Here is a 24067-nt window from a genome sequence, read left to right on the forward strand (position 1 = left end):
CACGCCAGGTCACGTCAGATAACGCGACGTCACGTCACTTCACTTCACCTCACCTCACCTTACCTCACATTACGTCACCTCACCTAACTTAACAGCAGGGAATGGTACACCTCAGATACTGATTTATGCGCATAAATCTACTGCGCAAACCTAATCTACCCTAACCTAACCCAACCTAACTTAACCTATCCTAACCTAACGTAACCTAACCTAAGAACATCTAACCTAGCCTCGCCAGGCTTCGCCTCACGTCAAGTAATTCAAGCCAGGTCAAGCCACGACAAGTCATGTCACGTCAAGTCAAGTCACGCCAAATCACGTCAATTCACTTCAACTCACGCCAAGGCACGTCAAGTCACGCCAATCACGATAAGTCACGTCACGGCACCTCACCCACCTTACCACACCTCACCTAATTTAACACTAGAGAATGGTACCCTTCAGTTACTGATCGATGCGCACAAATCTACTGCGCAATCCTAACCTAACCTAACCTAAGATAACCTAGCCTACCCTAACCTAGCCTAGCCTTGCCTCGACTCGCCCCGACTCGCCTCGCCTCACCTCGACCCGTCTCGCTTCGCTTCACGTCAAGTCACGGCAAATCACGCCAAGTCACGTCAGGTGACGCCAAGTCAAGTCAGGTCAAATCTCGTGAAATCACTCCAAGTTATGTCAAATCACACCAAGTCATTCGAAGACACGCCAGGTCACGTCAAATCACGCGAAGTCACGTCACTTCACCTCACCTCACCTTTCCTCATATTACGTCACCTCACCTAACTTAACAGAAGTGAATGGTACACCTCAGATACTGATTTATGCGCATAAATATACTGCGCAAACCTAATGTACCCAAATCTAACCTAACCCAACCTAACTTAACCTATCCTAACCTAACCTAACCTGACCTGACCTAACAACATCTAACCTAGCCTCGCCTCGCCCCGTCTCGCTTCGCCTCACGTCAAGTAAGTGAAGCCAGGTCAAATCACGGCATGCCACGCCAAGTCAAGTCAAGTCACGCCAAATCACGTCAATTCACCTCAACTCACGCCAAGTCACGTGAAGTCACGCCAATAACGACAAGTCACGTCACGGCACCTCACCCACCTTACCACACCACACCTAATTTATCACCAGAGAATGGTACCCTTCAGTTACTGATTGATGCGCACAAATCTACTGCACAATCCTATCCTAACCTAAAGTAACCTAACTTAACCCAACCTAACTTAACCTAACCTAACCTTACCTAACCTAACCTAACTCAGCCTACCCTAGCCTAGCCTATTATTCCTGGCCTCTCCTCTACTCCCCTCTACTCGCCTCGCCTCACCTCGCCCCTTTTCGCTTCGCTTCACGTCAAGTCACGTCAAGTCACGCCAAGTCAATTCAGGTCAAATCACGTGAAATAACGCCAAGTTACGTCAAATCACACCAAGTCACGCGAAGACACGATAAGTCTCGCCAGGTAACATCAAATCACGCGAAGTCATGTCACGTCACATCACCTAACTTAACAGCAGGGAATGGTACCCCTCAGTTACTGATTGATGCGGACAAGTCTACTGCGCAAACCTAACCTAATCTAACCTAACCTAACATAACCTAAGCTCACCTAACGTAACCTAACATAACCTAACCTAACCACACCTAGACTAGCCTAGTTTAGCCTGGCCTAGCCTCGTCTCGCCTCGCTTCGCCTCACGTCAAGTTACGTCAAGCCACTTAAAGTGACGCCAAGTCATGTCAAGTCACGCCAAGTCACGTCAAGTCAACTCACGCCAAGTCACGTCAAGTCACGTCACGTCACTTCACCTCATCTCACCTCATCCTACCTAATTTAACAGCAGGCAATGGTGCCCCTGAGTTACTGATTGATGTGCACAATTCTACTGCGGAAACCTATCCTAACATAACCTAAACTAACCTAACCTAACCTATCCTACCCTAGCATAGCCTCTACTCGCCTCGCTCTCCTCACCTCGCCTCACCTCGCGTCACCTTGCCTCGTCTCTCCTCGCCTGACGTCAAGTCACGCCAAGTCACGTAAAGTCATGTCAAGACACGTCAAGTCACCCCAAGTCACGTCAAATCACGCCAAGTTACGTCAACTCACTTCACGTCACATCACGTCACCTCACCTCAGCTCAGCTCACCTAACTTACTGGAAGGGAATGGTACCCCTCAGTTACTGATTGATGCGGACAAGTCTACTGCGCAAACCTAACCTAACCTGACCTTACCTTACCTAACCTAACTTAACATAACCTTACCTAACCTAACTTAACCTAACCTAGCCTAGCCTCGCCTCGCCTCACCTCGCCCGGTCTCGCCTCGCCTCACGTCAAGTCACGTGAAATCACGCCAAGTTACGTCAAGTCAAGTCACGTCACCTCACCTAAGTTAAGCTCAATAGTCACATACGTGAAAACATAAAATCTCACTCTTTCAGGAATTGGTCGATACGGTATATAGTCGTGGTATATATTCCACATATACCACGATTCAAAACAGGAATGTCCAAGTCTTTACCTTCGGAAGTTGACATTATTCGTGGGCACTTACCCATTATATCCTGGTATCATAGACTGCGATTCACCTCTAATTGATCGGGCTGGCAACTACCATTTGCAAAATACAGCCATTCTCATCGCTGTGTCGGTCTCTAAACTCGTACACAGCAACAACTAGAGTACTTCTGGACGGAGTTTCATTAAATTTGACACTGGAGTTTTATAACATTTCTAATATTCTAATTTTAAATTAATTAGTTTCAAAATAACAGATACTTGATGTGGAGGCCTACATGTTTGACTGTGAATTTTTAGCTTATCGTACGTTAGATAACTAGAAAAATATCGTGATATGACGACCGAAAGCCGTTACAGTGAAGTCAGAATAGACGATCATTGCTAGGCAACGACTAGGTAAACACGTTCGCGCGATAATAAATTGGCAGGAAACAATCAAGTAATTTTCGTTGCTATCAACGGCTCGGTAAACACGCCTTCCCATCAATAGAGAGGATGTGTTTTATGCATGGTCCGTGCAAAGTGGTCATTAAGAAGAGTTGAGTTGAGAAGAGCTGAGTGGAGTTTCGGGCCGTCAGCCCCAGGATATGAGCGTGGGAACAGAGGAATTGAATTGAGTTGATAGTTGCAGAATAATAGCAATAAATTAATTAGGCTGTGAAAAGTTGCCTTTATATATTACTCGATTTTCAGTGCGACTGTTATAAATCCGTTGCCAGGACACGACTAGTGATGGTTGAGAACCCTAATGCGTGTGTAATGTTGAAGTGTAAAGTATGTAGAACCTCATTCAGAATAACTCCTGCTAGGTCCGATATTATAACTCAGGATCTCCTGAAATCGACAATTCATTACTACAGAGTGACATTCGGTAAAATGAATATCAGTGGCAAAACTAATGTAACACTCTAGTATAAATATTGCAGATGTAAAACTTGCATTATACGTCGCATTGACTACTGAGTTGTTTTTGTGAATTATTTCCTCTGGTGCAAAGTTTAAATTCCCATAATTTTCTTTCATAGGCGGGAACCCAAGAGCATTCAACTTTAAATATATTGTCACGTTAAGGGGGATTGTGTGTGATTTATAAGACCGATTCTAGATTGGATCACTGGATTTATTGACACCTTATACACACAATTCGGAACTGGAGACAATTACAGCACTACCGCTAATCTACACAATTTACAGTTCACCGTTACACACGGAATAGGGTTCTCGGCTTTCACTAGCCGTATCCTTTAAACGGATTTATAACACTCACTCTCATTTCAAATCACACACGAAGTCTTATTTGCACCACCCAATTCATTTCTTGCCATTTCTTCTCTATTACCTTCGACTGCCATCTGCAGAACTGAATTCATTTCTTGACAACAACTATTCAACCGACCTTCTTCGTCCTTTTATAAACCATCTGCACGGGCAACGCAGAACACAGCCTCTCAGTTGTTGAGAAGACTTCTTTACTTGCCCGTTTCCTAGCGATTGAGGTCCTATTGGTCCGTGCGGTGACTCCCGTGGAAATTTGTTTACCGTGTCGTTGCCTAGCAATGGGTCTATACGCGACAATATTTTTTTTTTAATTTTCAAACCTTTAAAGATTCATAGCATGTAAACGTTATTACCCAAAAGTGTACATTTCTATTAACGAATAAGTTAATATTTTAAAATCGAAAGTAGTGCCTGCGTTATTACGAGTAACGTCTGAGTTTAAAATATACACATGCAAATAATTAGACGTAAAAATACAACAAACAAAAACTCCCTGCCCTGTAGTCCGCACGCGAACTATACTGACCGAGCGACCGCCGCTTGTCGGCGAAGTTAGTACCAACTTCAGCGGATAGAGGGTCTCACGTGGTCAGTGCAACGAATCCCCACTGCCGTTAATCTCGGTTTTCTAGACCGGAGGCGGTATTTCGTTGAAACAGCTCTTCAATTGTCCTCACGAAGCTGAGTGTACCCCGTTCCAGACCCACTACTTCTCAGAAAATTTCGTAACGCTGGGAATCGAACCCGGATCTTTGGATCTGTAGCCAGGAACTCTGACCACTAGACCACAGAGGCGATCTAAAAAAAATTCAGCAAAACTTTATCAAATTTAAGTACTCATTTAGTTTTGTATTTTCTTCATTACATATAATATGACGGCAACAATGGTTCTCCTTTCCTATTGAGGAACGTAATAAGCAACATCTGTCGGGCGTATTCATTTTTATCGCGTTCTGCTAGTCCTACTCCTCTGCAGTGACTCCTGTCGCGATGTAGCCTTTATGACGCTGTTTGGTATATTTCAATGTTGAGATGATGGGAATGTAGTAATGAATGCCATTAAAACTAATGAAAATTGCAACATCGTATCATTCCATAATTGGACCTATTTGTTAAAACGTATTACTGCAAGACACCCACAGAGTGTGCAATTGAACTACGACGCATGGAGCCAGCTATATCCGCTCTGATATTAAGTGCATTATGGATTTAGGTACCTTCCGCTGCATGGTACGTAGCTTCATATGTGAATAATAAAATCAGCTCCAAATGAAGTAGTGAACAAATTTATTGTAACTTTGTTTGGTCCGCTTAAGGAGATATATCCAACGGCAACTTTATAGAACATTAAAGAAAATTATTTATTACGGTTGCATTTATCATTAGGAGTATTTACAATCTATTCCTTAAGAGCTGCGATCATATATAAACTTACAATAATTCCCTCCGTCCTGTGTTAGATTTGTATGTCCATAATTGCCACTTAATTATCAGTTAACTCAGCATTATTTACACAGACAATTTTCTAGAACATTAAAGAATTTTGCGAACTTTTTATATACAACAATTTTTAATCTTCTTCCTCTCTTAAATTTTGATGATATTAACTATAGCTCCTTGTGTTAGATTTCTTCTACTTTATGACATGTGGAGCTACGCGGTAGCGTAGTTGGTTGAGGCACTATGCTACAAGCCGGAAAGTTGCTGGTTCGAGTACCGATTAGGTGGATTTTTTCAATTGACCTAATCCTTTCAGCAGAACTATGGCCCTGGGCTCGACTCAGCCGCTAACAGAAATAAGTACCGGGAATCTGCATGGGGGATAAAAGGTGGCCGGCGCCTAAGGCTGATAACCTTACCGCCATCCAGAAGATGTGGGAGCCTCAACCTCTCACAACCCTATGGGCCTCCACGGCCTGTTACGGGGATAACTTTTATGATATGTGGATATCAGACTTCTCAAGGAACAGTTATAAATGAGTATGGAGCAGTAGTAAGAGAAAACGGAAGAAAATAAAGAACTGCTCTATTCGTAATTCATCTAGAACGAATCTCATACGAAGGGACTAGAGACTGAACCCGAGCCTCTGTGATGAGAAACCGAGTCTAACCGCCTGAGCTATAGCACAGCTTTCTTGAAAATTTATTATTTTTTTTGTAAGAAGAATATTACAGGTAATGCAAACATAGGGCGCCAGCGTATTTTTAGTATGAAATATAAAGTTGCAGGAGAAACATACAGCTAAACATATTGCAGACAAATATACTATTTTTGAACTATTTGCGGTAATAATTTCCCATTACTCATATTCTTCTTATTGTATTGTTTCAGATTTCACATCGAAGTTTGGATAACATCTTTGTCTTCAGCGAGGAAGGGAATGCTGTATCAGTGTAAGGTAGGAGAGATACTTAAATAGAATTAATTTTTTATGATGATGAAGGTACGGTAAAACTCGTTAAAATGGATTCAGTTTCGTTGATAATCTTGATATAATTTTCTTATTTTACCGTATTTATTATTTAAAGGCTGTATGACAAATATATCTGCCACCCACTTTAACATTACAGTATGTATTCTTCCCATAGAATTTACTTATGTGTTTCATATGATTCTTATAACAAGCATCAATTGATTCGCTTAACAGCCTCAAACAGTTTTGTTTGATGTGTTTCCTGTCAGGTAGAATTTTTTAATACTGTGTAGATGAATTTCCATTTTCGCAGCTCTACTGAATAGCATTATGAGTCAGTTGACTTTCGTTTACATCACCAAAATTATTTATAGCAGAAGTAATGACGTGTCTTGGTGTCACTATTTCATCACCAAATAGTCACTATGATTATGTCGCTACCTTCTCTTGAGATTCCACATATTCCGGGAAATCATCATCAGACCCTAGTTTCTTGATTAGTTTAACAGTGTTTCTGTCTTTAAATGGATGCTCTGAAGGAAATCTTATACGATAAGTGATCATTAAAATTCAAAGTAGAAACGGATCATTTGACTATCATGTATCAGTCATGAATTCCTTTCAAATGGGACAATGGCTATCCATTAGAAGAGAAGTTTAAGGGATGCACTTAGCTACTTAATCTAGTAATTGAGATTAGTTCTTTCTAAGGGACCAAGTAAGTAGGTGTCTTCCTTTCTCACCTGAAGACGGAAACAGATCCAGTTTCCGAAACATCGTGTTCTCTAGTACCTAAATTCCGGACGATGGAAAAAGACTAAAACCTCAGTAATTCTGTGAGTAATTTTGCTCTTGCTTTTTTTTTTTTTTTTTTTTTTTTTTTTTTNGCTGCAAGACTCGGTTAAGTAACCAAGCAATTAGCCAATCTACAATATACAAGTCTGTGAAATTTTCGTGCTAATATGCTCAGCAAAAAAATATCATAAATTAAAAATGACAGGCTGTGAAGAGAATCGCCCGAGCATTAGTAAGTCGTGAACCCCTGCAAATGTTTGTTTAGACTACACTCATATCTATCTTGGCGAAGACGTCGCTCAGTAGCGAGTTACGTGTATCCGTGTATTGCAAATTTGAAGCTTCTCGCAATACATTCATTTCTGAATATATCTGTAAGTTTATGAGACATACATATATACAATTTTGCTAACTCGGTTTCAGAAATTCTAAATGCGCGTAATAAATATTTACATCATTGGCACCACTGTGTCCAGACCGGTTACAGTGATCGAACACGTCAACCGTTGGGTACCCTTTACTTCCACGTCCAACAGTCTTGTGTTAAGCTCAAGGAAAGGCCGCGCCATAGCTCAAGCGGTTAGTCGCTGGCTTCCCACCGCGGCGGCCCGGGTTCGATCCCGGGTCTTGTCAAGTAGGATTTGTGATGAACAAAGTGGCACTGGGGCAGGTTTTCTCCGAGTACTTCGGTTTCCCCTGCCAATCTTCATTCCACCAATTGCTCCACAGTCACCCTCACCTATCATCTGGGGCTGATACAATAGATCAGAAGTGGCCGCAGTACAAGGGACTTAGTCCCACCCCACTAGCAATAAAAAAACTCAAGGAAACGTCGTCGCCTTTATAACGCTTCTGTAATCTTTTTTCTATCAGGTTTACTCATTATCTATTTAGGTCTTAAGTTACATACCGTGTCCACGGATAATATGATCAGTTTACTAACCTTTGTTTAGTAAACACGAACGTCATATTGATTGCGAGAATGAATTTCCTGGTGGAAACCAAACTAGGAGCGGGATGTACAATTCGTCACAGAGGAGGCCTTTATCTGTCAGCAAGCAGAGGGACCAGTGCTTTTGAAATGTAAAGTGTGTAAATGACAGACAACATAGATAAAGGCTTTCATCCATTTGTGGAAGAGTTAATAGTAGATTTTTTTTATTCTGTGCTTAACTGTACGGGATGAACATATACGAGTATATATCGAGCGAATGTGAGAAGCTTTAAATAGGACATCATCTTCTGGAACCATTGGAACTCCTCAATAAAGTGTTTTAACTTTAAACACGCACACGTATGTCTCTCTGGCTCTTCAGATTAACAGTATTAAAGCAAAGAAAAATCCAGTGGCCTCATTTAAAATTAGAAACTTGTTATTTGCCCACATAACTTAAAACCTGCAATTTTGTATATGGGGAATAAATTGCGTGAAGAAGATTATTATTAATTTACGATTTAAAGAAATTGTGAGGAAAGTTCGTTTACCTTATTTTGTCCATGGAGTATACTTACGTGTACTATTTTCAGAGCAAACAGTGATCATTTCCTTAGGTAATATTATCAATTTGTCTGTGTAACGGAGACTGCACGGCTGTTTAAGCCATCTGGAAACATTGAGGTACTCGTAGAAGCTGAATATGATACCAATCCTCATTCCAGATCTTTCTTGAATTACATGAGTTAAAATATAGTCCCTTAATTTGTGTATTTCTCGTATTTAAAGACTTTGCTCCGGCAGAGGATATTGAGATACTGACAAAGGGGTGCGGGAAATATTGTGGCCTATAGACATGTAGTTAAGCGGTAACTTTGTAAACAGCAGCCGTTGATAGATAACGGCCGCAACAAACACGCACGCAACGATAGAACAACAGGGTTATGCTACCCGTATGTATTTTACTTTCTGTTCAGTTTCTTGCTTCTCTCATTATGAATACTTATTTGTTGGTTTTTGTCCCTTTGCACGTTTGACTGGTTGGCTGTCGCCAGTTAACTGTTTATTTGGATTTTCCTCCTTTGTGTGATTTTCTGTCTGCTTTTAGGCCAATGTGTGGCCGTTTTTTCTCTTTGCTTACCCGTCTTCTCTCTGTCTCTGTTTTATAATCCCTTTGTGCATCTGTTTCTTGCATAGTTTCTGTATCTCTCTTTGCTTAGCATTCCTTCTTTCTACTACTTTGTATTTCTATCCAAATGACACTTTGCATCCTGTGAGTTTCCGTACCCATTTGCTTAGGTACGAGACACGTTTCTGTAGGTTACTGCGGGTTTTCTCAGCCACATATACGTTCCGTCGCCTGACTTACGTGAGTGGAATTTTGAAAAAGCATCACGGAGTTTTTCTCTTTGCCTTATTCTCACTTCCTAAGACTCAGATTACAAATAAATCAGGTCAGAGACAGGCGACCCAGTAGATCTAGGTCTCTAAGCTCTGAAGCTCATCTAAGCAATATATAAAAATTAAGTCCGTACCTCACAGGGAACACAAAGTTTCCATTGCAAAGACCGACCCGTTAAAACTGTTTGGGGAAATGATCTTCGTTTACTATGGGAATCAAGAGAAATACATAAATTTATTGCGCGGGACAGTGCATGGTTCCTTAACTTTAATCCTGGTGGTACATTTGATTTGGTTCATACTGGGCCGTTACAGTAGCAATATTATAAAAGGTTAAGCAAATTCCTCCAGTGTCACTGATAAACATACACACAATATCATCACAATGCCTTGAATATAAAATCCGTTTCTTTAACAACTACAGCAACGTGCATGAATACATTAATACAGATAGTAACAATTTTTTTAATAAGTTGATTAAGTAACACACAAAAAAGCTATGCTGCCGTAGGTCAGAATATTGATAATGTTAAATAAATGAGTTAATTTGGCTCAGATGCATGTTCTTATTTGTGTAGTCTTAGGATATGATTAACCCCTGAGATTAGAAGATGATAATGAAATTTGAGTAGATAAGAATTTTCGAGGACATAGTTCATATAATTTAAAGCGATATTCCGGCGTTTTTCCTGGAGAGAATAATGAAAAAATAAAGAAAAATAATATTGAAACTGGCATTAGAGAAACGGTTTGTGACGGTCGATCTCGCGTCCAATATCAATACTGAATATTATCGGTTTGTAAAAATCATCTTCTGCTACCAGAGACTTACATTTTACTCCATACAGCATATTTATTATTATTATTATTATTATTATTCAGGAATAAGGAACGTAATGTTAGGAATTACAGTTCTTCGTTGTACAGATCAGTTTTATCACCCTGTTCCTTCTTATGTTTTAGGTCCAAATATTCCTCTGAGCGTCCTGTTTTCTAGGACACAGATCATGATTCATATACATGGACTTTGTGTTTTTACTGTAATTGTTACTTTTTTCTTAATAGAACTGGAGAAGGCCTTGAATTTAATCGTAAAAACGATTCCCCGAATTTAATCTTTTCTGAAATTTTCCTATCGAGAAAGCACTCGGTCGGTAATTCTGAAGCAGCCTATTTCGAATCTCTCATGGTACACCGACTTTCCTAACTGAGTTGTTTCTTAGGTTTTCTCAGTCCCTCCAATCAAATGCTATAATATTAGTAAATTTGTTCCTTTGCTTAATTAAGCACCATGCCATGAAGACATATGAAGGAGTGGAGTTATAGCTTCACCATTCTTGACCTCGAGGCTAATGTAGGTGAGTGGTTAGCTTCACGCCTAGGCCGCTTTATCCCCGGGAAAGGAGTTCCCGGTACCCGTTGGATCGGAGGCTGGGTGGACTCCAGAACCGGCCTGGACGCAGTGGGGAAAATAAAAATCTTTCCCCTGCCGAGAATCGAACTCTCGACTCCCATTGCTATATCGACTGATCCATCCTGACTTATAATGACAGGATTGTGTCTTAAATTGGTTTACAATCCTCTCCTTCCACATCCTTCGCAATTTATCATGCACCAATCAACCTACCCTTCTATAATACGCAATCTGATCCACTGAGACCGTCATTAAAATGAGCCAAAAAGTTACAAAACACTCCTGTGTAATTCTGTTATCGTCCTTCCCTGATCTGTGATGCTGCGTTTTAAAAATATTTTCTCTCGCTTCTAGTATTATGGTCTTCGCCTTCCATTCTGGTATGCTTTAAGAGGGACTGTACTATTAACATCCTGTTGTGTTTGTCTGGCACAGAGCCTGGACGTTGCGGTGTGTGAACTACACGTACTTTAATGATCAAGCAAGATCATGGGGCCTGTTAAACACAGCAGATGTTTTGCTGCCTTCTGTAATTTCTGTTTCTTGCCTTCTGCCGTCCTTCATATGTCTCGTTACTTGGAATTTTAGAGCATTGTAGGCAATATGTACCACCTGCTTTAACGCATAAAGAACCCTTAAGTTTGCCCATACACAGAGTACGTATTTATGAGGTCTGCGCGATTATTTGTCTAGACTGCATTAACTGGTGGGTATTTGTAATGGGAACGGAATTTGTTTTAGGAGAAGCAGAAATTGCAATATATACAGATTACATGGTTGTATCTTAGGTTTCACATGGTTAAGGATATTTTCGCTGTTCTTTCTGGCTTTTCTTCTCCATCTTGGACACAGAGACACAGAGAAAACGAACCGTGTTATCACTGAAGTCATGTGTAACAATACCATGGTAACCAGTTGTCACGGGAACGTTCTCTGTTAATACTCGTTGCCTCGGAAATCAACTTCCGATCTGACTCCACTATTCCGGCTTTCAGGCGTCACGTCACAATATATATTTTTAACTATTTTTTAAGCTTCTATGAACAACTGATTAAAATTGAGATTATTGCAATAAATAATTGTACCTCGATATTAGCACGCCATTTACTAGTCCTTTGCCGAAATCTCCTGTTAAGTGCACACTGAAAACATCTTTTTTTTATTTTGTTCCTGCCCTTTCGACCTCCGTCATCTCTTTCCGTAGACAAGCACGTCATGATTCTGGCCAAATGGGGTTGCATATAAAAGCGATGTTTATCATAGGTACCAAAATGGCTGTTGTATTCACCTGGCTGGAAGGTTTATCCCCATGGGAAACCCATTCTTCATCCTAACTGACAACACAGGAAAAAATGAAAATATTTCCACAATATATCCAGTGACAAAAGTCACAAGCAACGATATGCTGCCGGTTTAAGTCCTAGACTGACCGACCCCGCTTTACAGTGTTTGTTACAAATAAAAAGCACGTATTTCACTCCAAAAACCTCGCAGAATTTACTGCCTTTTGCATTCACGTACTTTTAGAACTATTGGGTACATCTCTATAGACCACATGACAAATGTGGCTACTCACTGAGAATTATTTATTTTCTGTGTCGTCTCTACAATGAAGGATCTCTACAATATCTATACGTTAATGACTCCCTATTGGTTTATTTATTTATAATTTATGTAATGACTTACTTACTTACTAATGGAGCTGAACCCTTCTTGAGGAGCCGCCAATTCTGCAGCTACTCAAGAGTTTCCCAGCATTTTATGGAACCCGAAGGTTCATTACCGTGTTCACAAGAGCCCTCCACTGGTCCCTAGCCTGAGCTATTTCAATCCAATCCACACCATCCCATCATATCTCTCGAAGATCCATTTTAATATTTTCAACCCACCTACGCCTTGGCCTTCCCAGTGGTCTCTTTCCTTCTGGCTTTCCTACCAATACCGTATATGCATTCCCCTTCTCCCCCATTCGTGCTACATCCCCTGCCCACCTCATCCTCCTTGACTTGATCATTCTAATTATACTCGGAGAAGAGTACAAGTTATGAAGCTCCTCATTATGCACAACGCATAGGGTCCATAGCGTGGAGTGATTAGAGAATAATAAATTGAAAGGAACTCGGATTGACTCTGTTTTGGACCAGTTGACGATATTTGTAGCTAGGGGTTGATCAGAATTACTCAAAACCTCATTCAGAATACACCGTCTCCGGGCAGAGATTGGATCTAGGGACTTCTTGATTATGAAATAAGAGTGCTAGTTGGTCTGTTGGACGTTCGATCATTGGAAGCAGAAAACATTCAATAAATTTTATAACCATTTGCATAAGTTTTTTTAACAAATCATGAAAAAAGCACTTTATATTTCAACAGACATGATATCGCTACAGATTAAAACATTCGGGTAACTAAATACTTTAAAACTCAAAGATATGCTGGAATTTACCTACGTAATGTCTTTATTAGCTTCATGCAATTCTTCGAAAAAAAAAAAAAAAAATATAAATTTAGAGTAGTAACAAATTTATATTTTTAATAGAGGTGTAGATTGTTTTCTCTTGGGTATGAAGTGGATTTTCATATAATATTTAGGCGAAACTAAGGATTCGAAGGATTACGACATATCTAAAATTTGTAACTACTATTGCACAGGGAATCCATTTTAGCTTTGAACTGGCCGCCGGAAATGTGTTTGCCTACGCCTGCCCACTTCTGAACACTGAATTCGCCGCTTAATCACCCGATGCTTGCTGAACTATCTCGATAACACGATAATGTTATCACTGCTAGCTGTGTACTGTCACGTACTTGTATATCAGTGACTAAAGGCGGGGTTTGGATTGGTAATTTGATTTATTGACCACTTACAGATCGTAACTACGATTAACTGTAACACTTCCAAGATTACTGTAATTATAACACATAAATAAAATCTTCTATATATGCATACATTAGTCGTTGCTAGGTAACAGAACTGAACAACGGCTATTGCTCTGCAAAGTTACCCCTATCTGTTTCCTGGCAATGGATTTTTTCACAGAAACTACAACTCTCACACTCCAAATATCACTGAATTACAACACACATAAAGTCTTCCAATCACACGTTAAGCTTTCACAAGCCAACTTCCAATTCTTCTTCTACTGTAAACTTCCTGTGGCTTTCTCCTACTGAAAACTGACTGACTCGTAGAGTCGAATGTCTTCAGGAAAACTACTTTACACGGACCCCACGCAACACTCCATCTTCTTTTGTTAAGGATGCTTGTTTATAGCTTTGTTGCCTGGCAATAGTCAAAGTCAAAGTCACTTTGCGACTGACGGTCAGTCATTCAGTAAGACTTGGTGTCGAGCCCCATCTGAGGCTCATGATCAGATATTAAATAATACCGTTTGACAGTTACGGTCTTATTTTTGTGGGTCTCCTTCTCTGACGAGAGGACGGATCTGTCTTTTGCATATGCTGATGGCCCTTGCCAGCGCGGTCATTCTCGGGTCCGAGTCCCTTGGGACTCGCGACCATATTTAACTGTCTCAGATTTGAGACATCCCTTTTCGTCGCCTCCTACGACTCGCAGGGTCACGGTGGGGGTATTCGACCCCGCCTCCACACGGGGACCTGGCAATAGACGTCCTATTTTTCCGTGCATTTGCTTTGTGCGGGCAACATAGAAAATACAGGTTCCCCTATATTGTTTTCACTTTCTTAAGGGTGGTGTTTTCCGGCCGTCGCATAGAAAAGACAGTCCTTCTCTTATTGTCTGTATTGTTTCGTAACGTAACAACGGACTGTTTACTAAGAATCTAACTTCGCGGAAATTTGTTTACAAACCCTTTGCTTAACAATGAGTGTAAAAAAGGTACAGCTATCCCTGTAACAGGTCATGGAGGTCCATAGGGTTCTGGGGTGTTGAGGGTTTCACATTATCTAGACAATCGGCTCACAGATGGCGGTAAGGTTGTCAGCCTTACGCGCCGGCCGCCCTTTACCCCCAGGAAGATTCCTGGTACTCATTTCTGTTAGAGGCCGAGTCGATCCCACGGCCATACTGCGGCTGGAAAAATTAGGTGATTTGAAATATATTCAACCTTATCGGTACTCAAAGTCGTTACCTTCCGGCTTGTAGCATAGTGCACAATCAATTACGCTACCGCATGTGACAATACGTACAACTACATTTCACAGGGCAGTGAAATATAATGTCGTATACGATACTTTTGTAGAGATTCTTTCGTGGAAGAAATGCCGTATGAATTTTTATCTAAAGGATGCTGACATTACAGTGCCGTTTAAAGCAAAGTTTTACAATATCGTAAGAAAATTACATTCATCGGAATCAGTGATGCATAAAAATAAATCTCGGAGAATAAACATACTGCCTGAAGAAATAATTGATGACGTCGGTACTGGATTAGAAGCAAGCCAAAATAAATCATTACATCGTAAGATTTGAGGCTTTCACGGCGGTGACTATGAAGAAAGCAGTCTTCTGGGATTTGGCACCGTGTATATNACCACATGTACACGGTGCCAAATCCCAGAAGACTGCTTTCTTCAAATCATTACATCCTCTGGTTCTTCAGTAAGGACTGGCAAAAGTTACAGCGGGAGATGCATTATCGGCTAGCGCGGCGTGTCTATGCGAGACGAGTGCCGTGAGATCTGCGGGAACGGGCCTGAACATAAATTGTGGGCTAGCTATTTTTAAAACACTCCATATAATAGACGAAGATACTTATTCTTAGACTATAACTAAATATATTATAAGACAGACAGTCTAATGTATCAATGTATTTTTTTCGTTGCGATGTTAAGAACCAATAAGAATCCAGCATGTTTCGTGAGGAAAACGAGGACACAAAGGCGTGAGTATAAGCTATGAAAAATGACTGAAGCAAAACGAATCACGCAACGTTACAGGAAACGTTGCATGTGTACCTTGTTATGTTTTTGTTTTCATAATTTCCTGACTACCATTAAATGTGCAGGTCTAATTTCTCATTTGTTCCCAACATCATACACAAATTACAATTTTGAGAGAAATGGGACACAGCTTCTTATTTCGTTATGTATTGAGAATAAAGCTTTATACATTTGTCTTGTTTTAAGCGAAAACTGAGGGAGGCAATAGTAATATTATCGTAAGAGTAAAATATAAAAACGCCGGTCACGGTAGCCGAGCGGTCTAAGGCATGTACTGTCTTCGCTCGCTTGGAAACCGGGATCGTGGGTTCGGATCTGTTTCCTGTGAGGTACGAACTGAATTCCTATATATTATTCTTACACACTGCCGGTCACGGTAATCGAGCTGTCTAAGGGATGAACTGTCTTCGCTCGCTCTGCAGCCGGGATCGTGGGTTCAAATCCCACTCAGGGCATGGATGTTTGTGTGCGTTTTTCTGTGTTTGTATACAGGTAGAGGCCTTGCGACGAGCTGATCACCCGCTCTAGGAGTCCTACCGTATGTCTGAGATCTAGTAAAGCCGAAGTGAAAGGAGAGTTTAATGGAGGTAGACCTAGGCCCAAATGATTGATGTAGCGCATATGAAAAAAAAATAGAAAAACAAGACTCTATCGCCATTTCATTATGACGATAATTATAGGGGACATTTTGATAGTATAGCATTTTACTGGGGCGAGTAATTGACATTGAGTCCTCATTCCCAATATTCTCATAGTTTCAGTTTTAGTTTTAACTACTATCCTACATATCGTGACACTGACAAGGAAAGGATCCATATCTGGGGCGAACAAGTACTCCAACTTGTAAATAGAAACAAGCAAGTCATCAGTAATTTCTATAGAAATTAAAACTCTCTTATATGCGTGTAGCTAGGAAAAAGAGTCCTTGTCTGTGTTGACATCTTGTACTGACATGGCAGCACACGCGGCATGGAGACTTTGATGTGTCCCTACACACGTATCTGTCATCACTCTGCCCGCTCCTGTCACTAGACGCCGTATTGACCATGGCAAGCTGAGATCGCTCTGATATAACTGAATTACTGGCCAGTTTCGATTTCCCAAAGGACGTACTACCACGATTCTGTGTAATTATCTCTCTGAATATTACATCTTTGTCAGAATAGTGTCACATACATTTGTCGGTGAAGGGGGGGGGGGGTTATAATGAGGTGAAAATGTCTGTCGTACGATGCACGTTAAACAATTTAAAGAAGAATTTTTACTTTGTATGCCACATGATTTAACGTTATAAAGCATAGTTCCCAACGCTGCAGCCCGAGTTCAAGCCCCGGTCATGTGGGATTTGTGAGGGACGAAGTAGCACTTGGGTAAGTTTTATCCTGGTGCTTCAGTTTCCACTGTATATTCTCATTCCAGTAGCTGTACCACATCCATTGATGATCCTACAACAGAAGTTATATAGTCTAAATACTGAGAGCGTCGTTAAACAACAAAGAAGAAACACAGAATAAGCTCCGCCCTTTACCCACGCCGTGCATTTACGCGTTTCATATCATTTTCACAACAAACAGCAATTGTTGCACAAATCAGCATTAATCCACTGACCTTTGTAATCGAGTCATAATGTGTTTCCTGCGGGTTGGGAATTGAAGTTTTAAATATTGCCACCTGTATTGGTGACTTATAAGATGGGGTTTGGTTAGGATGATTGTATTTATTGATCACTCCTTTACGATCACTCGTGATCACAATAAATTACAATAACAATAAATCTTTAGTCGAATCCTTCTTCATTTACCTCTGAGGACTCGCTCCATTCTGAGTCTGATTGTGTTCTGTACTACTTATACAGTCTTGAGGCGGATCCATAGAAAACAGCGCTTCCTTTATTGTTATATTTACAGCGCCGGTGCTTTGCAATGGAAGTTATTTGACTGTTGCCTGCTTGTTCGTTGCCGCGGGAATATGTTTCCTAACAATGGGTCTACATGTCACAATATTATTTTGACGAATTTCATTTTTCAAAAGGTTCAAAATCTCGTGACGTGGATTCAGCTGGATTAGACTGGTCGATTTATAGGAACGTGTTCGATCATCGGTGTCCATGTTGGTAGGTTTATTGACCATCTGGAAGACTCAGCTTTTCAAGTAGAATTCTATTGCGTGATATTATTGGTCTTAATGAGATGTGTAACTTAGCCCACGTGTCATATTTTGTACGATGTGCAATTTTTCAGAAAACAGTATTTTCTTTTGATCTCCGTGCAAAAGACGGGTTGCATTTTGCCGGTTGAGAATAAAATATAAATTAATCTCACACTCTATAATGTGTATTTTCAGTATCCTATGAGTTTCCGTGTTATTTTTGGATTAACATATATGGGCGGACAGTCAGACAGCGCGTTCGTTTAACTGAGTTTCTATAAAGATCAATTAATTCTTAAACTGCGTCCACGAGTAGCTATATCGCTTTGTGGCATGTTCTCTCACCCCTTGGCTATACGATTATTTAGGAACCTTGGCCTGCTATGCGACAGGTGCTCATTCTTTTCAATTATTTGCTTTTGACTTTCATCTGTTCACTTTTAGCTCTTTTAAATTATTTTCTACATCTTACACTCATCTCAATCTAGGTCTTCCCACGTTTCTTCTACATTCTACCTTCTGGCTTACTCTAAAAGAATGCTCTTAGCCAACCTCTTTGAAGTAATTTATTTCTGTCTAGGGATATCTTCCGTTTGCCGATCACAGTGGCCGCGCTCGAATCTTACTAGAGGAATGGATGTGTGTGTGTTGTTCTGTGCGTATGTAGTGGTAATGCCACAGACTGATCCCCGTCCAAGGAGCCCTACCGACTCTATATAAATTAAGAAACTGAAAAAGCGGCCAAGGACTGTAGAGCCATCGATGGATCAATATCTTTTATTCGGATACCAACGTAACTAAGTCCGCATAGTGAATATGCCAGGGGCTAGACTTATGGGGAACAAGAGTTCGATTCCCCGTATTTATTTAGAGATTCTTCAGTTCACCATATATTTCAGACCAGTCTTCTAGCCAACGCGTAAGGGGGAATATATCTTTGAGGGTAAAGCGTTAGGGATGTGAAGATGACAACTCACCTATTCTATTGCCTAAGTTAAGAACACCTGGAGGCGTATCTGTTCCCTCCTGTGTCTTCATAGTTCGGCGATTAATTAAGTGCAAGGAAAGTATCATATTCAACGTGCCATGCAGTTCTCTAAATTACGCTATGGAGTATTCAGATCGATACTTTCCGTCGTAAAAATCTGATAAAATTAATTCATTTCTGAGCCTGCATATTTTTCAAAATTAAACTTCAGCTCAGTAGGATGTCAAAGTTTTTCTTTGTGGACACGACGCGTCAAAGATGATGCACAACCTTCTCGCGAGTAAGCGGCAGATTTCCGCCACGTATTATCAAAGGCTGCATATTTCCTTTGTCCCACTTCTGAAAGGAAGTAATTTTTTTTCCGGCGATGATAAATCGTCTCTTGCTGTAACTGTACTGAAATTGTAGTTTGGTCCCTAATGGCCAACAGAAGGAACCATCAGTGACGTTCGCTGCAATGACATGTCTGACATTCCTGATTAACACCTTAGATACACTTAAGCGTGTGCCTTGACCTTTTTCATTATGTTAAATATCTCAGTAGGGCAATTTTCAAATTAAACCGAAACAAGAAAGAACGATAAAATTCTAAAAAAAAAAAAAAGACGGAGGCCAAAAAAAGGCAGACATAATGAAGTCATCTGACTCATATTCTGGAGGTATCCTATTAGAATCCATTTCGGAAATGGTCATCACAGATGAAAAATTTCCTCATTTTATTTGGCATGTCGAGGAGAACACTGAGAAAGTGCCTAAGATGGGAAACAATAACTGCCTTTCACATCCTTCCGAATTCTTCATTCACTAATCATTTCAACATTTGACGATATACAGAGTGATTCTAAAATATTGTCGGAAATTGTCGGAAACCCAGACAATAATTTAGAATCTTCCTGTATAACTTCTACTGTAGAGAGAATATATTGTCACGTGTTGGGTATATCACGCGACAAATAAATTCACGTGGGTCTCGGATTCAGCGAATCTTTATTGGACACTCAGTCTCACATACCTTACAATTTTAACTGTGTTCTGCGGCGGCTATCCTTCAACTGTCTTGTATGGCGACTAGGTTCCAACTGCGTTGTATGAAGGCTAATTCGCCCTCGGCTTATATAGGTGTTCTGACCGGATACGAGACGCCATTCGCCAAGGTTCGATCTCACGTGTTCGCCAATCCGTTGCTTCGGGAACGCTCTTTGCACGATGATAACGAGTTTCATCTCGTCCGTTGTTACTCAACGGCAATTCGCCGCTACGATTTGTCCATTTGTCCATTGCAGCCGTTACGCTGCGCTGGACGTAAGATAACTCGTCACAATATTATTAATTACAAGCGTTAAAAAATGAGCGAGAAAATTGGAGGCTTAGTAGTGACCTCTTCAAGGTAGCAGTTGGACGTAGCACAATCCTCCGAAATTCTGATATGTACGAAATCACAAGGCTTCACATCTCAAAAGACATTATTAGTCTTCATAGTTACCTTAATTTGAACCTGCAGCTGAGTCACGTGAACTTGTCCAGGGCAACCTTACGTCAATCCTCCTAGCGGTGTAATTATTTTACCCGTGTTTTTCTGCAAAGTTGGTTGTTTGTGTTCTTCGTACATCAACCACGGGTCATGCTGCTGCAGTTTGACCTCAGCAGCACTCTCAATGAAAGACAGGTATCTCGTGATTGATAGTTCGGACATTTCATGACAGAGGGCAGTGTGGTCAAGTGTGGAGAGATTTGTAGGTTTAGAGCAGGGTGAATGTTGTTTTGGGGGATGATAAGATTACAACGAAACACTAGACGATTTTGTGACGTGATTTATGACTCGAATTTATGGTACTATTATTGATTTTAGAACCTCGCAATAGCTCGGGCTGTTAGAGTCTGGAATCATACAGCCAAGGCTCAGGTTTAATCCTGGATGACTTCTTGTGATGTTCGTATTTTACAGTGTGACCCTGGAGCAAATTTATCTCTGAGGTTCTTCGGTTTTGTCCCTGACATTCATTATTCCACCATTACTCCATACTGTTTTCACTAACTTCTGAGATTTGTGATAGCCCGCTTCATCGGTTTTAAGTTTCAGATTTGGTTGGCCACAGAGAAAGGAAGTTAGTTATTTTTTTGTTTTTGTTTATAATTTTCCATAATCTTGTTCTGAATCGCCGTCTCACTGGAGGGTATGTTACACACCTTACAGCAGTGGCGCAGAAGTTGCCGGGGAAGCAAGGCGTACGGTATAAAATTAGCGCAATGTAAATTCTTCATATGTCGAAACGACTAGCTTTCATTGTCTCCTAGAAAATCGTGAAACTCTATGAAACCGTTCAAATCAGTTTACTTTTTTTAGGAAACAAGATGAAACCGAAACAGATAATAAGGTAAACACAAGGTAGGAAAGATAAGAAGGAATAAGAACGGAATTCGAGATACAGAGATATTAGAAAGTGTATGGAGAACGACGGGCGGAAAGAAGACAAAGAAGGGAAATTGAAATGAAGTGGTGACGGTATTGAAGAGCAAAATGAAGAAGACGGAGCAAAATTTGAAGTTAAAAGAAAGGCGCAATAAAATATATGAAAAACATACAGGAAAGAAGACAAAAAGTCAAAGGGAGAACCGCAAGAAAATGAAGGAACAGAGGAATTGCTATTAATAATAAGAAGAAGAAGAAATTGAAAATTAAAATAAAAGAAATACTTCAAAAATTGAAATACAAACACATAAGGGGGAACGTTAGAAATAGGAAAATGAAAGGAGTAAGCAGTGATGATCAAAAATAAAACGAAAGGCGGAAAAGGGAGACAAAAAGGAAAGAAGGAAAAATACGAAAGAATAAAAAGGTACCGAATAACAAAAGCGAAAAAAATGTAGGATCGTGACATGAAATAAAGAAATGGACCAGAAAAAAAAAGACGTGAAGGCAGAAATGAGAGAGAAAATTTTGACAGAACTTTTCCTCTAAAGAGATCATGTCGGCTTTTATTTGGCCGTTTAATGCTGACATATCAGCAGTGTAATGGATGTCACATAACTCTCTCGCGTCAGCACGAGCAGCGCTCAGCTTCTTAAAATGAACGGAAGACGCCGACATTGGGGTGACATTTAAGAACATTTTTCTTTTACGCATGAGGCCTGCGTGGCGTCTACTTACAAAGAATGCATTGTAAATCGAGCAGACATCCTCAAGATACCGTGGTGATCACAGGATCCAGGGGAACAATTTGACAGCATGCACCTAATGTACATTATATCATACACAGACACTTAAGCTTTTGAAGCATGGAGAAGAGAGAAAAAAATCCAAGCCTACGAACAGCCGGGATAGCTCAGTCTGTACGTGTATAGCTATGGATCACGAGTTTGACGACCTGGGTTCGATTCCCGGCGGTGGTAAGCGATGCTTCTCTTTTCCACAGCGTCAAGATAGGCTCTGGGGCACACCTAGCCTCCTATCCCATGAATGCCGCGGGCCCTTTCCCCGGGGGTAAAGCGGACGGGACGTGAAACTGTCCACTCCCCTTGTAAATCTTCATGGCGTGGTGCTTAATTAAGTACGGAGATAATTTTAGTTTACCAAACCGACGGGCTTGTGCGTCACTTTCAAGCTTGATATTTATGCAGAGCCCGAGCAGTGCTGACTAGTCCGGATGTTCAAGGAAAGAAATATTAGGTTAATGTAAATAGCACTGTCACACAAAACCACAGTTTTATCTAACAGATGAAACATTGCTTCCATTAAGAAAACCAAGCGGGTAATGTTTTTGGGAATAATCGCTGTTTATTGTATGGATCATACTAAACTGTACATTGTTTTGTGGTTTGAATTATGTAACTTTATTTCGTTCTTGTTCTGAGAGCAGGTTATCTTTATCGTGCTGTAACACAGCACTGAAATAGCTTTATCTTAATGGGACTCGTATTAGTGTTTGAAAAAGCCGATTGAGAGAATGGAGACACGCGTGGGCCAGTGGAGGGCTCTTGTGAACACGGTGATGAACCTTCGGGTTCCATAAAATGCTGGGAAATACTTGAGTAGCTGCGGAATTGGCGGCTCCTCAAGAAGGGCTCAGCTCCCATGAGTAAGTAAGTAAGTTTACATCCTTATTTCCTTAGATTTCGAAACCTGAATTTATGTAAATAATATTTAAAAATATTTACCTACCTCGCAGAACACAATGCTTATTCGATATTTATGGCGACAATCTTATTTATGGAGCTGAGCCCTTATTGAGGAGTCGCCAATTTTGTAGCTACTCAAGACTTTTCCAGGATTTTATGGAACCCAAAGGTTCATTACCGTGTTCACAAAAGTCCCCCATTGGTCCCTATCCTGAGCCAGACCAATCCAATCTCTACCATCCCATCCTATCTCTTTAAGGTCCATTTTAATATTGTTCACCCACCTACGTTTTGGTCTTCCCAGTGGTCTCTTTCCTTCTGGCTTTCTCACTAATATCCTCTGCGTTCTTCTTTTCCCCATTCGTGCTACGTGCCTTGCCCACCTCACCCTTCTTGACTTGATCATTCTAATTATACTTGGAGAAGAGTACAAGTTATGAACCTCCTCATTATGCACTTATCTCCAACCTCCTGGCGACAATCATATGTAAAAATATTTTTTCCTGTGCTTAATTACTTAATACGCCATGGACGGGTATGGATAGTTGGATGTATAGGTACGCCTATTCTTAAATTCTACACTGGATGAACGTGAGTAGTTGGCGCCACGTGTCGGCCGCATTACTCCCGGGAAGATGGCCTCCGGTATCCTTTCGATAGGAGGATGGGTGTGCCCTAGAACAGGTTTGAATTGTGTAGGGACGAGAAAATTTCAGATTATTAAACCAGGAGCCCTCGGCTGTCCAGCAGATAGCTAGTCGCTACAACTGAAATTTCCCATACCTAGCACACAAATTCATTCTACGCAGAAAAATGGAGATGTGTTAATATCAGTGCAGTTATTATAGCCTGTGTAATAAAAGTGTGCTTTAAAGGGTCAGAATTTCCGAGAATGCAGACTTAATTAATTGCATCAACATTACTAACGTTCGTTTCGTACTATAAGCTTCGGATATAGACACGACTGAGTCATGAGGAAGCTTATGTATTCTAATTGCTGTCTGTTTATCAATGTAACCGTCCTAATAATTTAGATGTATGAGGCTAATGAGGGCACATTGCTCTCAGTGTGTCTGTGTATCCCTTAATTTGTCCCATTTTGTATACAATTCGATTTGT

General features: G+C 40.6%; 1 long non-coding RNA gene across 2 annotated transcripts in view; it reads left to right on the forward strand.

The window, feature by feature from the left end:
• LOC111874254 overlaps positions 1-24067 on the forward strand; it is a 137674-nt gene that overhangs the window by 84487 nt on the left and 29120 nt on the right. For both annotated transcript variants that reach the window (XR_002844514.2, XR_004514079.1), the window contains exon 2: positions 6148-6214. This is a non-coding gene — a long non-coding RNA (uncharacterized LOC111874254). The remainder of the gene's footprint in view (positions 1-6147; positions 6215-24067) is intronic.

The sequence above is a fragment of the Cryptotermes secundus genome, unplaced genomic scaffold (assembly GCF_002891405.2).
Source record: "Cryptotermes secundus unplaced genomic scaffold, Csec_1.0 scaffold1318, whole genome shotgun sequence".
Lineage (NCBI taxonomy): Eukaryota > Metazoa > Arthropoda > Insecta > Blattodea > Kalotermitidae > Cryptotermes > Cryptotermes secundus.